A 14,371-nucleotide genomic window follows, 5' to 3' on the forward strand; every position below is an offset into this window, starting at 1 on the left:
TCCAGGTCCTTTCACGGAAATTAACATTTACTTTAAGAACTAAAATAAACAAAATCAAATAAATCTCCTAACAAAATAAGATCAATAAAAACATAGCCAAGTGCTTTGTTTTGCTTAGAAGATGCATCTTTGTGCATATCCACTTGTGTGTTGCCAAGTTTTGGAAATCAGCAAAGGCTGACATTGTTTACTGCAAATTAAAGACCCTCTGGAGACACTCTGTCTTGCTTTCCAGTGTAGCCTCGGGCTGGGGGAGGGAGGCAGTTGGACAGTAGCATAGAAGAAACCTTGTTCCAGTGTTGCTAACTATAGCATTAATTTCAGAGTCATAAATAACTTCAGTACCATGGTTACAGCACTAGCCAAGTATGATATCATTTAGTTTAGGATTAGGGAAAAATACCTTCCTTGAGGCTGTGGGTTCTAAAATAAGCAACTTTTCCAGAATGGGTTTTCTCCCAAAGACTACACAGAGAAACTCCAGCCTGTAGCTATAAATTAGGAGTATTGCTGTGGTAAAACTGACTGGATGAGAAGTGTCAGCAGGTAAAACAGCTCAGAGGGGACATTCTTCTAAGTTTCTCGGTGAATGACAACCTGGCACTGTCGGTTTTCTTAGAGAACAGCACCTTCCGTGAATGAGAGCAAGCATAGCCTTTTCCAACGCGAGTTCTGTATTATGGAGACACGCAGAAGCATCTGTCCCTTCAGAAATCAGATGCCACTAATGACCATTAGAAAGATGGATTGAGAGATCGGCGCTGACAGTTCCCATGGCTGCACGGGCAACATTATAGTCATTGCGCAAGCAAATGACAGCTAGCGTGCATCCATTTGTCCAGTCGAACAAACAGCTGTGATATTTGTATTACAAAATTTACACACAATTACATGTACGTACAATTCTGCAGGACCTTGGGAGCAACAGTGAAAGGCTGTTGTGAGAGAGGTGCTGAATACGTGTTACATATAGTACAGCGCTATAATGGACTAGAACCAGAACCTCAAATGGGACAAGGGGCTCATGTGAGGAGGCATAATAAGAGAAAATTTTATGGAGAAACAGACACTTCAAACACTGCAAAAATGGTCATGGGTTGATGATACAGGAAATCTGGCTGTAGGGCTCCTGGATACAAAATGCTAGACCACACAACCCAAAGCACTGATCCCATTCAAAATTGTTCAAAAAGTTATGACATTAAGTCTGTATTGGTAGGCTTTATGCCAGATTAGATATTGTCTTTCTTCCTGCTGCCGGCATAAAGCCAGCATAAACGCCGTATTATGTACTCTGGCTAATTCAACAGAAACGTAATTGTGTGCCCAGGCATGATCTGGATTGAATTTGTCCTGCTAAATGATCCAGTAGTGCTCAAACCTGGTATAAAGGACCGTAGAATTGTGGTACAAACTTCCACTTCAAATTTCATGTCTTCTCTAATGTAAGGCAAAAGAATTTTGCTGCATGCAAACGTCTATGATAATTGTTGAAATGTGTTCCCTCAGTTTAATGCCATTTCACTGCACAGATTAGAGGGTGCCCCCCATGAAAAGCAGTGGAGAAATTTGAACACAAGGAGAAAAAAGAAATGTACTTTTTATTTCTGCTCTTCCTGGTTCTAATCATACAAAGAACATCTGAAAAGTGACATTTCAGGATAGGCTGAACCAGTCTGGTTGATACACTGCATTCATTAGCCCTTCCTCTCACTGCTACAGCCTGATCCCTGCTGAGAGATCCTCTGGTGATTAACTCATCCCCAGCTCCTGATAGCGGAGTCTCAGGTTTCGAGGTGATTGCGAGCTTCTGAAGCTCTGAGCAGCCTGAAGACCCTGGCCTCTTTCTTTTCCTCTTTGTCTGTGCTAGGCTTGGCTTCTCTGAAGTAACTGTTATCCATCACGAAGATGTGGGAGGCCAGCATGGTTTTCATTTTCTCAGCAATGGACTTGGCGAATACCAGATACCTCGCCCTCTCTTGGGCTGTGTTAAATGGAGGGATGCTTTTGGTTTGGGAATAGTCCTCTGTGTGTATGGATCTCTCTGTCCTGAAGTCATCTTTATTTCAGCTGTGAATTGCAAAGCAACCTAAAGCAGAAAAAAGAGGGAGATGACAGGAGAATTATGTTTGTGTATGAGGACAGAGGTTTCTTGAGTTACCTGGTATACTTTGCATGAAAAAATATGAAGGCCATCTGGCCAAGGGAGCGGCTAGAAGAGATCTCACTGACATTAGTACTAATTTATGGTACCAATAGCTTCTTTAGTATGGCCAGTGAATAGAAGTATTGCTTTCAGGCTCAGAAGGTATGCAACTTGCTTGTGGCTTTGATGCTGACCTGTCTTTAACCCTAGCAAACTCAAATCTTTGTCATTTCTCATATTATGCCTGTTTTTTCCACCTTGATCGCAGGACATCTGTTCACTGCCTAATAATACAGGACCCTGACCTACAGTGGGATTTCTACCACCGCATAGGGCTTCACTCTTACAATGACCCAGTCTCCTTTTATCAGGGTTATTTAGAGTTTCACTGTTTTGTTCAAATCCTCTGCTGTCAGGGAAAAGAGTCAGGTCTGGTCCACTTGACAGCTTTTGCAGGTAGTTGAGCTGCAATATGCCAAACAGCCTAGGCGGTATTTGGGATGGGGCCTGGATAGTCCAAGAAGCCCTCCCTCCTGCAAGAAGAAACCATCTGCCAGAGCTGTGTGTGCATCTCTACTTGGAAGCGCCTGGAAGCTGTTCTCAAGTGTAGTTTAGAAATATGCAGACAATTACATATCACTGCTGTTGCGCTAAGACTGCCAACTGTGGGGTCAGGTTGTCCCCTTTGTTTTCCAGTAATCACTATTTTTAGTTCAGGTTTCATTCGAGTGTAACGGTTTTAGATGAGCCCAAAGGTCTTCCGGCTGCGCTCGGTACAGCTTCACAGAAGACAGATGGGGCATTACAGACACAGTGTACTTAGTCCCTGCCACTTCATGAGATTCAAAGTCCAATTCAGTTGATTAAAGAACGGTGTTTTCAATTTCTGAGAAAAGCTGTCTCTGGATGGAAGCAGAATACCTGCAGCAAAAACACAACTTAACAGGGAATAATTTCACCTGCACAGTAAAACAGAAAGATTGTAAATGTTCAGGGATCACAGGAAAAGTCTGCCATGGCTTGTGTTTTGTTTTAGTAGCTCAGACCATGTCAGCTTGTCAAATGTATCTTGAGAGATTCATGGCCCTCCTCAATTCCAAGGCAGTCTGTGACCTAAAACAAATGGAAATCTACAGAAGGAACTAGGTGGCCAGGCACTGGCCAGAGTAAGTCAGCGCAGCTCCACAGTTCACACCAGCGGGGAGGCCAGGCCAGGCAGCATTCCTGGAACTGCCGTTCAATCTCAGTCCAAACACCGAGGTCACCAGTGACCGTCCCAGCTGCAGCGTGAGTCAAAGCCACAAAAGGCTGCCACGACCTTGCCAAGTATAAAAAGTGCAAAGATGCTAGATACTGCCTCGCGTCCGCTGATTACTTCTGGCTGAAAGCGATGGAGAAGGTACAAGCCACGGGACATCAAATACTCGGACAATCAAGAAATCCCAATACATCTGTTGTTCAGAAAGCATCATATATATTTCTAACCTTCCACACACATTAACCAACTGATCCTTATAAGAGGCCTGGGAAGATCCCAAGTAGCACAATCCTCATTTTACTGAGGCCACAAAGGGTAATTAGCTGACTAAAGATTGCAAATGTCAGCACCTATATTAAAACTGTGACTTGGAGAGTTCTTATGCTCATCACTTGCTGCTGCTGACATGTACCTGTAGCATGGACGGCAGCTGGGGAGCACTGGCCAGAATCCCGACCTTGAGAAACCACAGCTCTGGAATAAAGGACTGCCACACAAACACAGGGGTCTCACATTTAGGATGTCGTCACGACAGAGAAGCCCAGACAGGCAGAGTTAGGTCAACAACTTCTGAAAACAGTCTGTGTAAAATAGAAACTACTGTTGAATTTAGCTTGTTGCTACCGAAACAGGTTCCTTGGAGTCATACCAGTATTCTAGAATAAAATCTGAAGTCTAGCTCCTGGTTTCAACCCTCAGTGTAAAACAGAACTGACTGCAGATTAACACAAGGTGGCCAATGGCTGCAGGTGAAAAATATACTAAAGGTGGATTAAACACAGATATTATGGCTGAAATGTGGTGAGGTGCCTGCCGGAGCTGAAAGACCCGGGGAGAATGAGTACAAACACATGGACGAACTACGGGAGCCGAGATTGTTTTTCACCAAGCCGTGTGAACCAAACCTGTTAAGTTTCACACGAAGAGCAGCCCAAGGCATACCCACTTAGTTCTCAGAAGCTGGAATTTGTGCATAAATATGTGACAGCCTGTGGTAACCAGAAACTATTCTTATCACAGGAAATGCTGCTGGTCAGGAGCAACAAATGAGTTTGGTCCCCACAGTGCTAACAAGCCTCTGACTTTGTCTATGCTACAAAGATCCTTGGGTTTATTTCATTGACAATGTTCTTAATAACAAAAGAGATGATTGAGTAAATTGATTTGATTCTAAGCAGAGAAGCCAACAAGACACAGGGAATAACATGTTCAGAGCACGGTGATATGGTGGAGTATAAGCAGTCTGCCTTTGCCTCAGCTGGGTTCTCCTTAGATTGATTTGTACCCTGATGAACATGACTAGCAGGAAGGTAAATTGATTTAATTTACATATTAATACAAAAGAAGAAAGTTTAGGGTGTTTGGAGGGTTTATAACACACAATGGAAGGTGGGTGGCAGTTTAAGTGAGACTATAAGAATCTAAATGAGTGTAAAGGTTAAATTTCTGCCAAAGCTCAGCTTCAGGAGCTGCCAGAAGATGCCAACTTACCCCAATTTAGGATCCATCAAAGTAGTATTAGAGTTTGGCCTCAAGCATTGAGTAAGCAGCTTTACGTGCCTGTGGGAGGGAGTGATACCCTAACAATAGTAGGAGTGGTGCATGGTGCATGCAAATGACTCTGAATACATTTGCTCTTCACAGTGGATTTTGGATGAGGATGGAAAGGAAATTAATTTATTTTTGAAATAAAGCCCAAGATGTTTGTAGTTATTAAGATCAGGAAGTGATTTAAGTGAAAAATTAGCTCTTGTGCATGCAATAAAAACTTCACTCTGCTGTATCTTGGAAAATATATTTTGTAACAGAAATAGTGAATTTTGGGGTTTCTATGTCAACAATAACTGCATGAAGAAAACCCAAAACCCAACACCAACAACAAAAAGCCAGGAAATTATTTTGACTGTAGGGAGAAATCATTTGAATTCCAGGGGAAAAAAGGAAAGAAAAAAAGAAAACCTGTTACAAAGCCGCTTTAAAGAGGGGGTTTGTAAGTAGATTTAAAAGAAAAGCTGCTAAAGAGCGAAAATGGCTTTCTATAAATGAGGAATCCTTTCATTTGTGTTGCTTGTACAAAGCAACGCAGGAAATCACACAGGATGCTGCTGACGAGAAGGAGGAAGTGGTTTTAAGGATGACATTGGACTCTGCAAGTGGGATGTCAGACATATCTAAGAGTATATCTTTCTACCGGTTTAATATACCATGAACTGCTTCTGCTTTCTCTGCCTCTGCTGCCAGAGGAGCAGCACACGCAACGATGAACAACTCTGGGAGCTCTGTCTGAAGCCTCTGTGGCTCATGACTAAACACAGCCAAGCTGTCTCGTAATCTCTTGCTTCAGGGTGTTGTTGTTACAAAACCTGTTGAGGAACTGAAAGTTTTGAACTCTTATGGAGCTGTCTGGTGAAGGCTCCACCTACTCTGAGTCCTGTTTAACTCACGACACATCATGTGGGGAGCAGGCAACGCAGGGGAAGGCCTTATTATAGAAATAGGGCAAAGTACTCGACTTCTGCAGAACTCAAGGCTTTCTTTGCCATTTTTAAGTGGTTACAGTAAACAAGATAATCCACATTTATTGAGGTCCTTGGCGTGTTATTTTCCTTTCACTCTTGATGTGGTGTACAGGTTCAAAGGCACCAGCACAACACCTCTTTGCCTCAACAGAAGTTGTATGCGGTGGTTTCTAAGAAGGCTGCATGTGCACAGCCTTGTGTGATTGCTGTGATAGCGTGTGCGTACTGTAACTGCAAATGAAAACAGTTTCAGTTCTAGCCAGTCATTTGCTACAGTTTTGAATACACTTCAAGTTAACTGCACACAAATAATGCAAACGGATGCACCTACAGAATTTGTGTACACATTTGTGTGTGTGAATATATATATATATATGTATTTGGCATACTTTCAGTGAAGGTGCCTGTGCATTTCTGCACAGAATCTATGGCCGTGCTTCTTTTACTGTATAGGAAATGGAGCTCAGACTATTTTCAGCTAATTTATATAGCTTTGAAGCAGTTAAGTTCAGGTCAGTAGCCATATGAAGCTGAAAAATCTTAAATTTCTATCACTCATTGCCCTTAAACAAATCCAAACTCAGAGTAAAATAGTTATTCATAAGGCTCGCTCATAAGTAGTTCATTAAAAAGTTATACTGGTGAGCTTGTAACAAAATGCAGGCTTTCACCTCTCTACTATTTGTTACTCGTGAACAGAAATTCAGGAGACTGACTCGACAGTACTTAATTTAATCAGAGCCAGTGCAGATCTAGCTGCCTGTTCATGTATCTTAACTCTCCAAATGCAGTAATGCATCAATGCTGTCAACTCCTGCTACAAAACTGAAATATATTTTCCTGCTAAGTGTCACCTAAGCACCAGAGGGATGAGTCTCAGAGGGGAAAAAAACCCCACTCAGCTGTGTGGCTCGAAAGGTCCCTTGCTTCAGCGGCATCTGCCCTACCTGTCCTTGTGTATGTGAAATGTGCTGTGTGCCTTTGTCTTCCATGCAAAATGTGGCTTCATTTCCTGACTTCTGTAGAAAAGCAAGAAACAGCTTTTTCATCACTAAGAAAATATTATGGACAAGACAAATAGGAATAAATATAGTCACGTTTTACATTTGCAATTTGTAACACACAACTCAATTTCAAATCTGCTGGGGGAAAAAAAGTACCCTTGCCTAATAAACAACGTCCACCTGCAGTTTGGCTTTTTAGTTTCAAGGTTTCTCTTTGCTGATGGAAGTGGCCTTTGTGTGGGTTAAAGCTCTACAAATAGTTGCACATTGAGGTTTAGCGCTTATCTAGTTTCTCAAGAGGAGGTCAGCCCCTGGTATTTGTGTGGTCCAGGGTAAAACAACATTGGTTTTCATGATGGTAGAAATGAGACAAGTGAGGTCCTTGTTCTGCACCCAAGTTATCAGAGCCCTGGAGCAGGAAGACCTGGGGCTAAGGTTATTCCCACAGATGCCTTTCCTGAGCTAGATCCATTCCCTGGGCAGAAGAGTGGAGAGCAAGGATTGCTTCAGTGCACTGCACTCCCAGACAGAAAACACTTCTGCAAATGAAGAAAAGATGGATTTCTACCAAAACACTGTATCACAACTCCCAAGGTAGTGCAGAATACCTCCCAAGACAGTCTGGATCGCTGCTGCTTCCGTATGGATGCGGCCACACAAGTTCCATCGGAACACAGGCTCCCAGTGTGAGCATCGTTGCTGTCTCGGCTCCCACAGCTGGTTTTCCACCCCAGGGAAGTATCAGGGTGAAAACTTCTTGGAGGCACCCTGTGAGGCCCTGGGTATTGCCTGGATGGGTGCAGGCCCCGTGGCCCCTGCACAAGGCTTGATTTTCAGAAGAGCTCAGCTGCCATCTGCATGCTTGCTTTAGCGGCCACGCTTTGAAAACAGCTCAGCTCTTGAGAGATTGAACTGTTGAAAATCTGGTCAGCTGTGTAACAAAAGGAGCTGCCACACACTAATTCATAGTCATTCGATCTCTAAGAAAAGCCACTTAGCAGAACTGGACAAGGGCTGAAGCTGATAAGGAAGGAACTCATTAAATTGATAGAATTAAAGATCTCTTTTAGCCTTCTCCCCGGCCTGTCATTTGCCACCTGTCACTCACTCTCTTGTTTCTGTAACTCAGAACGGTAGGTTTTGGGAGCAAAGATTGTGTCTTCCTACATTTTCTGCTTAGGGTTCTTTTAACATTACGTAATTACCTAACAATAATAGAGAAGGAATAGGGTATGAGAAGAGAGCTGCAGAAATCCAATTTTTGTGATGTTGCTCTTGACAGCAAAAAGCCCCTTCTAGTCTCACAAAGCCTTTATAGTAAGTACATCTCCTAAATAAAACATGACAGGCCTCAGAAAAAAAACCCAAACCCAGCAAAGCTCTCTAGAAAAACTCTGTAACTAACACATTGCTGGAGCCAACCACAGGCAACCTCACGGGCTTCTCTGTTGACTCAGGTGGTGCTAACTCTGCCTGAGAATAACCCCAAGAGCAGGCGTTTGGGTTCCAACACCACGAGTCCAATTTCTTATGGACACTGAAGAAATAGGCCTGAAATATATATATATATATATATTTAATTATCTTTTTCCCCAGGAAGGCCTGGGAAAAAAATCACAGATCAAGGAATGCAGCCTGGTTCAAAATCGTTGGGGAATTACCTTTTGCATCCTGATATCTCACAGTTCAGTGTCCTGGGAAAAGGCATCGCGGGGACCTCTCCCTGCCGCCAGCATTGGGCTGGAACGCTGCGTAACTGCAGAGGCTGTTGCCCACCGTTATGTAGACGATATATGTATGTAAAAAGAGACAAAAAGGAAGCGCCTTTTTGGGGACGGGACCTGTCGCCCCGGACCACGGCACAGCAGCGCCGTGCAACACCCCTCCTCGCCCCCCCCGCCCCCCCGGCTGGCAGCTCTGGCCGGGATCCGTGTGAGGGCCGCGGCCTGCCCTGCCGCCCCACGGCCTGCCTTCCCCACACACAGATTTGGGGTTTCCTTTGAGGTCTAGACACTGTAACAGCGCTAGTCCCTTCTGGCCAGCCCACCGCGGCGCTCAGCGAAGCAGACTTGGGGTGTCCCCGGCCCCAAAGGGGTTGTTTTCTGTCAGGGGTTCCCCTCCTCTCCCCTCCTCGCTCCCCCTCCTCCCTCCCTTGCTTCAGGGCACTGCAAGGAGGCCTCAGGGCCTCGGGGGCGGAAGCGCGCTGGACCGGGCGGCCTCGGCGCCCCTCACCGTGACCTCTGTCCCGCCGGCCGGTCCCCCAAGGCCGGCTGGGGGTGTCGGTCCCCCCGTCCCCGACGGCCGCTCTTACCCGTCCCCCTTCCCGCCTGCGCGACCCGCCGCGGCCTGCGCCCGCCGCCATGGTTACGGCGCTGCTAGGCAACGCGGCCACGTGACAGCGGCCGGGCCCCCCAGGCAGAGCGCTGCCGACCGGCGGAGGGGCGTGACTGAGGGCGTGGTTATAAAGAAGGGGCGTGGTTGAAGGGGCGTGGCTCGGCGTTGCTAAAGGGGCGGTTGCTAGGGGCGTGGGGCAAATGGCGGCGGTGCGGGGGGAAATGGCGGTGGGTGCTGGGGTAAGGTCCGGCCCGGCCCTCTCTGGCGCCTGGTCACCTGGCCTACCCCGCTGGTCCCCCGGGCTGGTCCCTTGAACTCCTCTGGAGCCTTTATCGTGATCCTGATAATAATAATAATGAAGGTTTTTGGGCTCAGGCATGGCAGGCCGCCCCTCAGCCCTGCGCAGGCCTCAGCGTGGTGGCCCTGCTCGTCAGGCATCTCTTGGCACTTTGCAGCAATAATATTTCATGATTATCAGTATTTTCATGGGCAAACTCATTTGAATTTTTCTCATCTATCGCTCTCTCCACTGCCCTGTCATTGCCAGCAGAGATATGAGCCACTCTGTATAGTTTAATTTACTGTGTACTGGAGTTTAAATTTTAGAGAGGTTTTCACTAGTGGCTTGTGCTTGCAGGCCTGGGCTGTATGGAGTGTCCTTGACTCCCTGCTCCGTGCCCCAGCTGTGGGGCACTTTTGTTCAGAGGCTCTGGCGCAGGGTGTCTCTGTCAGGCAGCCTTTGCGTCCCGTTGGGCAGTTCACAGCCCTCTTGGTTGTCTTTTGCATCTGATAGTTGGAAGCAAATGGCTTGTCTAGCAGAATTAAGTTTTTTCATGTTAGTTAAGTGTTTTTTTATATTAGGAAAAGGTGTACAGTGAACTCTCAGTAAATGTATGGCTGTGGGGTTTTTCTAATTATGAAGACAAATATGTTCAGGAACTCTACTTTTTAAATAATTTCCCAGCTTCTTTCATTTCTTTTGGCTGGGCAGCATCAGCCAAATAGGTATAATAAAACCATGGAAGAAAGCAAATGTACAACAATGCGTTTTACCTGAGCAGATGTTAGTGGGCATTGTGGTGTTGGGTTGATGGTTGTACTTGATGATCTTACAGGTCTTTTCCAACCTTAATGATTTCGTGATTCTGTGAAAATTGCACTCATTAAAGAAGCACATTTAGGCATAAAATGCAGCTCAAAAATCTCCGTAAGAGTTTCCACTAGGGAAAAAGATTGCTTTGACCTTCAGAGATTGACGCAATGTTTATTAATAGTTTTAGCAAGAAAGTATCTATATGGGGGGATGTCTTGCCTTTTATTTGGCTGATTTTAAGAGGTCCCTTACCATTTCCTAACTTTCCTACTGAATAGAGTTGATGAAAAACTCCCCTACTCTTTGGTTAATGACTTGGCTGCTGGTTTATACTAATGCCCATCAAAAGATTTCTCTGCAGTTCTGATGATGAAAGTAGCACTGTAAGTGCTGCAAGACCCCAGGCTTAATCCCGTTCACAAAGGGGAGGCGGCTGCGAGGCTCTCAATAGCGGTTCCGTGTATGAGGAATTCTCTCTGAAGCATAAGGGACTTCCTTGCACTGGGCTTTGCCCAAGTTATCGAAGAAAATAAGGACCCCACGGGAAAACAGGGTGCTGTGGCGTCATTTTTAGGCTTGCATAAAGCTGGGACCCTAAGGCTGTGTGAGTCCTGAGGCAGAGTTTGACCCCCAGGGTCCTGCCTCCACTCCCAAATATCCATCAATCCGCTGGTAGAGTTTTTAACACTTCCCATTCGTGCCCGAGCAGCCGCAGTGCTGCTGTCTGAGATGGACGTGAGTCGCGGTGCTGGGCTGGACAAGTTGGCAGCACTTGTGCCGTGTGATGGGGCAGAGAAGCGCGAGGCATGTCACAGCCACTGCTTACAGTGGCGATGAGCCGTCTGTGCTGTGTCGTGGCATGTTTAATGGTTGTCTGTCACATGCACAAAACAAAAATGCAGCCTGAAGTCGGAGAACATGCCGTTGAAATTCTGCTGTGAAGTGTGTTTCCTGGCACGGGGCTCAGGAAGGCGCCTTTCTGAAGCATCCCCTTCTTTCTCCTTGGGAGATGCTTCTTGCCATTTAGGAGGTTTTCTATAGTCAAGATTTTCAAGATCTGCTTTCATGTTTTTGCTCACAATTTGTCATGGGTGTAATCACTTATGCTGAGGATCTTCCTTTGAACACCGCAGCTCAAAACCATCATCAACAATACAAGCTCGTCTCTTTGCTGTGGACATGACTTTCAAGTGTAAGATTTGCTCCATCTAAAGCAAAGGTTACCTGAATTTTACCAAGCCACCCATTTCTTTTTGTTGACAAGACTCAATATAATCAGGCCGTGAGGAATAAAGCTGGCAGAAGAATGCCACTCGTAGGTCTTAACGCTCATATTTAGCGAAGCCAGCGCCTGGGAAGGGTTTGTGGTGTGACTTTTTGCAGGCAGTTGGAGCGGGGATTTGGGTTTCCCCTTCCCCAGCAGCCTCTCCTCCAGCCCAAGTGAGCCTGCCAGCAGAGGGAGCGCAGCACATGGGCTCACAAAAATAGGAGCTTGCTAAAAAAACCCAAACAAACCCAAACAATTAGCAGAATGATTATGGTCTTTAGCAGGGTAAACAGAATAGTCAGAAGTCAGAAGCTTTTCCCCGGCAATGAGATCCAGCTGCAGGCTGGATGGGGAACAGGCACTGCATCTGGCAGCGATCACGTTCCTCCAGCGGGGATGTCCCCGTGGCAAGGGTGTCCCCGTGGCACAGGGCTTTGCTGCTGGCAGGGGTGGAGCCCTGTCCCTTATTTCACCCTCCTTGGTAGATCCCCCTCTGTAATTCCCCACCAGAGCGCAACAGTTTTAGATAAACCATAATGGAGCTTCCTCTCCCACGGTATAGCACGAGAGTCAGCAAAGGGCAGGAGTACAGGCAATGGGTAGGGCGATGGTCTCAGAGCTGCTATGGTGATGTGCTTACTCATGCTCTGGCCATGCTTCAGTTTTTGGCCAGGAGCTGGGAAGTTCCAGGCTTGCCTGCGAGCAGTGCAGTTCCTGCAGACAGTGGGCTATGCTCAGCATGGGAAGGTGGAAGTTAAACTGTCTGTCTTGAAGAGGATGATAATTAAAGGCTAACGGGAACTGAAGGTCTCCCCTGGGACTTTATCGTCTGTGTTTTGTGCTATGAATGGGCTTTTCCAAAGGCTTGGACTAGTGACGCTCTTGGGAACCTGCCTCGCCTGCAATGTCCCCCTCGTGTCTGGGCATGGGGGGACTGGCAGGGCTACTGCAGCTCGGGGAGCTGAAGACCCTCTTGCTTCCTGCTCACATGGAGACCCCCTGGACCCAGCCGCAGCTGGAGAGCACCCCAACAGTGCTTGGCATCTTAGCAGGCTGCTGGGCACCGCGGGAGCCTCTTGCTGCCACAGTTAGGGGTAGGGGAAGCAGAGCAGATACAATGCACAGCTGTTGCTTGGGGGGTCACAGCAGCTTGTCCTGCCGAAAGCATTTAGCTCTGGGACTTGCTGCTCTCTGCCTGCACTCACTGGGGTGAGAGGCAGCGAAATGATTTCTCCCATATCCCTGCCAGCATCTGGGCTCTCTCCATCAAAGTTAATGCTTGTGTAGTGTCTCAAAACAGGACAAACTGCATATCCAGGCTCTGATCCCTCACCCAGAAGGAGGGGAGAGTTTCGGCGGACTCGCATCAGCACAGCTGTGATATAGCCAGGATCTGAATCTGACACCAAACCACTTCTGTAGCAGGTTGATCATTAGGAGGAGCTCAGTGTTTGCAGGGTATTTACATGAGAGCTCTGCAGCCCTTAAAATGCAGCACACTTCTTTCATTATGGATTAAAAAAATGTACTATCCAGCCAAGCTTTGGTAGTTTAGTTTTTAACAGGGATTTAAGCATTTTAAATCCTTTCAAAGCTCTGAGTAAGAATCATAATTTAAACGCTTGCAGACAGATGTCATGGGAAAAATATGAAGGCTATTTAAAAGGCAGCCTGCCTGCCTGTCCGTCTATCTGTCACCTTCTAATCTGCCTGACATGTGCAATCGCCTTTCCCTTTCAAAACACCACCAGGCCAGGTCTGCACAGGCACGTGCGGCGTGACCTGAGCTTCCCCGGGGTCCTGCACGCTGCCTGCCAGCTGCAGCTCGGCGGCGGGCACGAGCTGATGCTCAGCTTTGCTGCAGAGGAGCCTGTACCTGCCTGCACCCGGCGGTGCAGGCTTGCTATAAGGGAAGGGTGCAACCCATGAAGCAAACACCTGCAGATTTGGTGGAGGAACTTACCCCTCCAAGGCACTCTTCCCTCTGAAGTGAGTGGGAGAAGGGAAGACGTTTAACTTACCACCAGACAGAGTTTCTTCCCTACTTGTCTGGGGGCGAGCGTGACATTTGCAGAAACTCAAGCACCCTTTGGAAACAAGCAACACAGGATGATATTTTGCTTTTTTAGGTGACCCGAGAGTATTTTGCCTTTCCCCGCCCGTTGCAGAGAATTAAATGATGCTCAGCCAAGTAAATCTCTTACTTGGTCAAGCCTTTCCAGCTGTCCTTCGCTGGCCGGGGAGCGGTTGCCTTGTATGGGAGCCACGGCTTCCATAGAAACCCACTCACTGCCTTGCAGATGTTTTTTGGGGAGGCAGGAGGAATCAGCAGCTCGGGCTGACACTCATGTATCTAATTCTGGCATTACAGAGGGGGTAAAAGGCAACGAACGACGTGGATGGCACATCTGACTTCTGAGGCTGGATTTAAATGAGTGAAAAAAATGTGGACTGATTGCTTGTCTGAAAAAGTTTGGGAAAATTATTTTTAAGGGATTTTTGTAGATAAATGAACTAACCTAATTCTGTCTTAAGAAAACCATCTTGGGGCTGACTGCTGAAATGTCCTTCATCTCAGTGGTGGTTTGAAAGAGAACCTGAGTTTATTTGGTGAATTTAATGAGGGGCTGGGGGGTCTGAGTGAGAAAGTTCATTACAGAAATTCTCAAGGCTCTGTCATCGCGAGCTGCCGTGGCCGGAGGAACATTTCCAGTCTGGTGTCTTTCTGCAATGAAAGATGAAAGTGCCCT

General features: G+C 46.6%; 1 long non-coding RNA gene across 1 annotated transcript; it reads right to left on the minus strand.

The window, feature by feature from the left end:
* Positions 1-1,593: 1,593 nt before the first annotated feature.
* Positions 1,594-9,278, minus strand: LOC132318778 (uncharacterized). Its single transcript, XR_009484391.1, has 3 exons — positions 9,239-9,278; positions 8,589-8,692; positions 1,594-2,089 (listed from the first exon to the last, which is right to left on the minus strand). It is a non-coding gene; the product is annotated as an uncharacterized LOC132318778 (long non-coding RNA).
* Positions 9,279-14,371: the final 5,093 nt, after the last annotated feature.

The sequence above is a fragment of the Gavia stellata genome, chromosome 20 (assembly GCF_030936135.1).
Source record: "Gavia stellata isolate bGavSte3 chromosome 20, bGavSte3.hap2, whole genome shotgun sequence".
NCBI classification, from domain to species: Eukaryota; Metazoa; Chordata; class Aves; order Gaviiformes; family Gaviidae; genus Gavia; species Gavia stellata.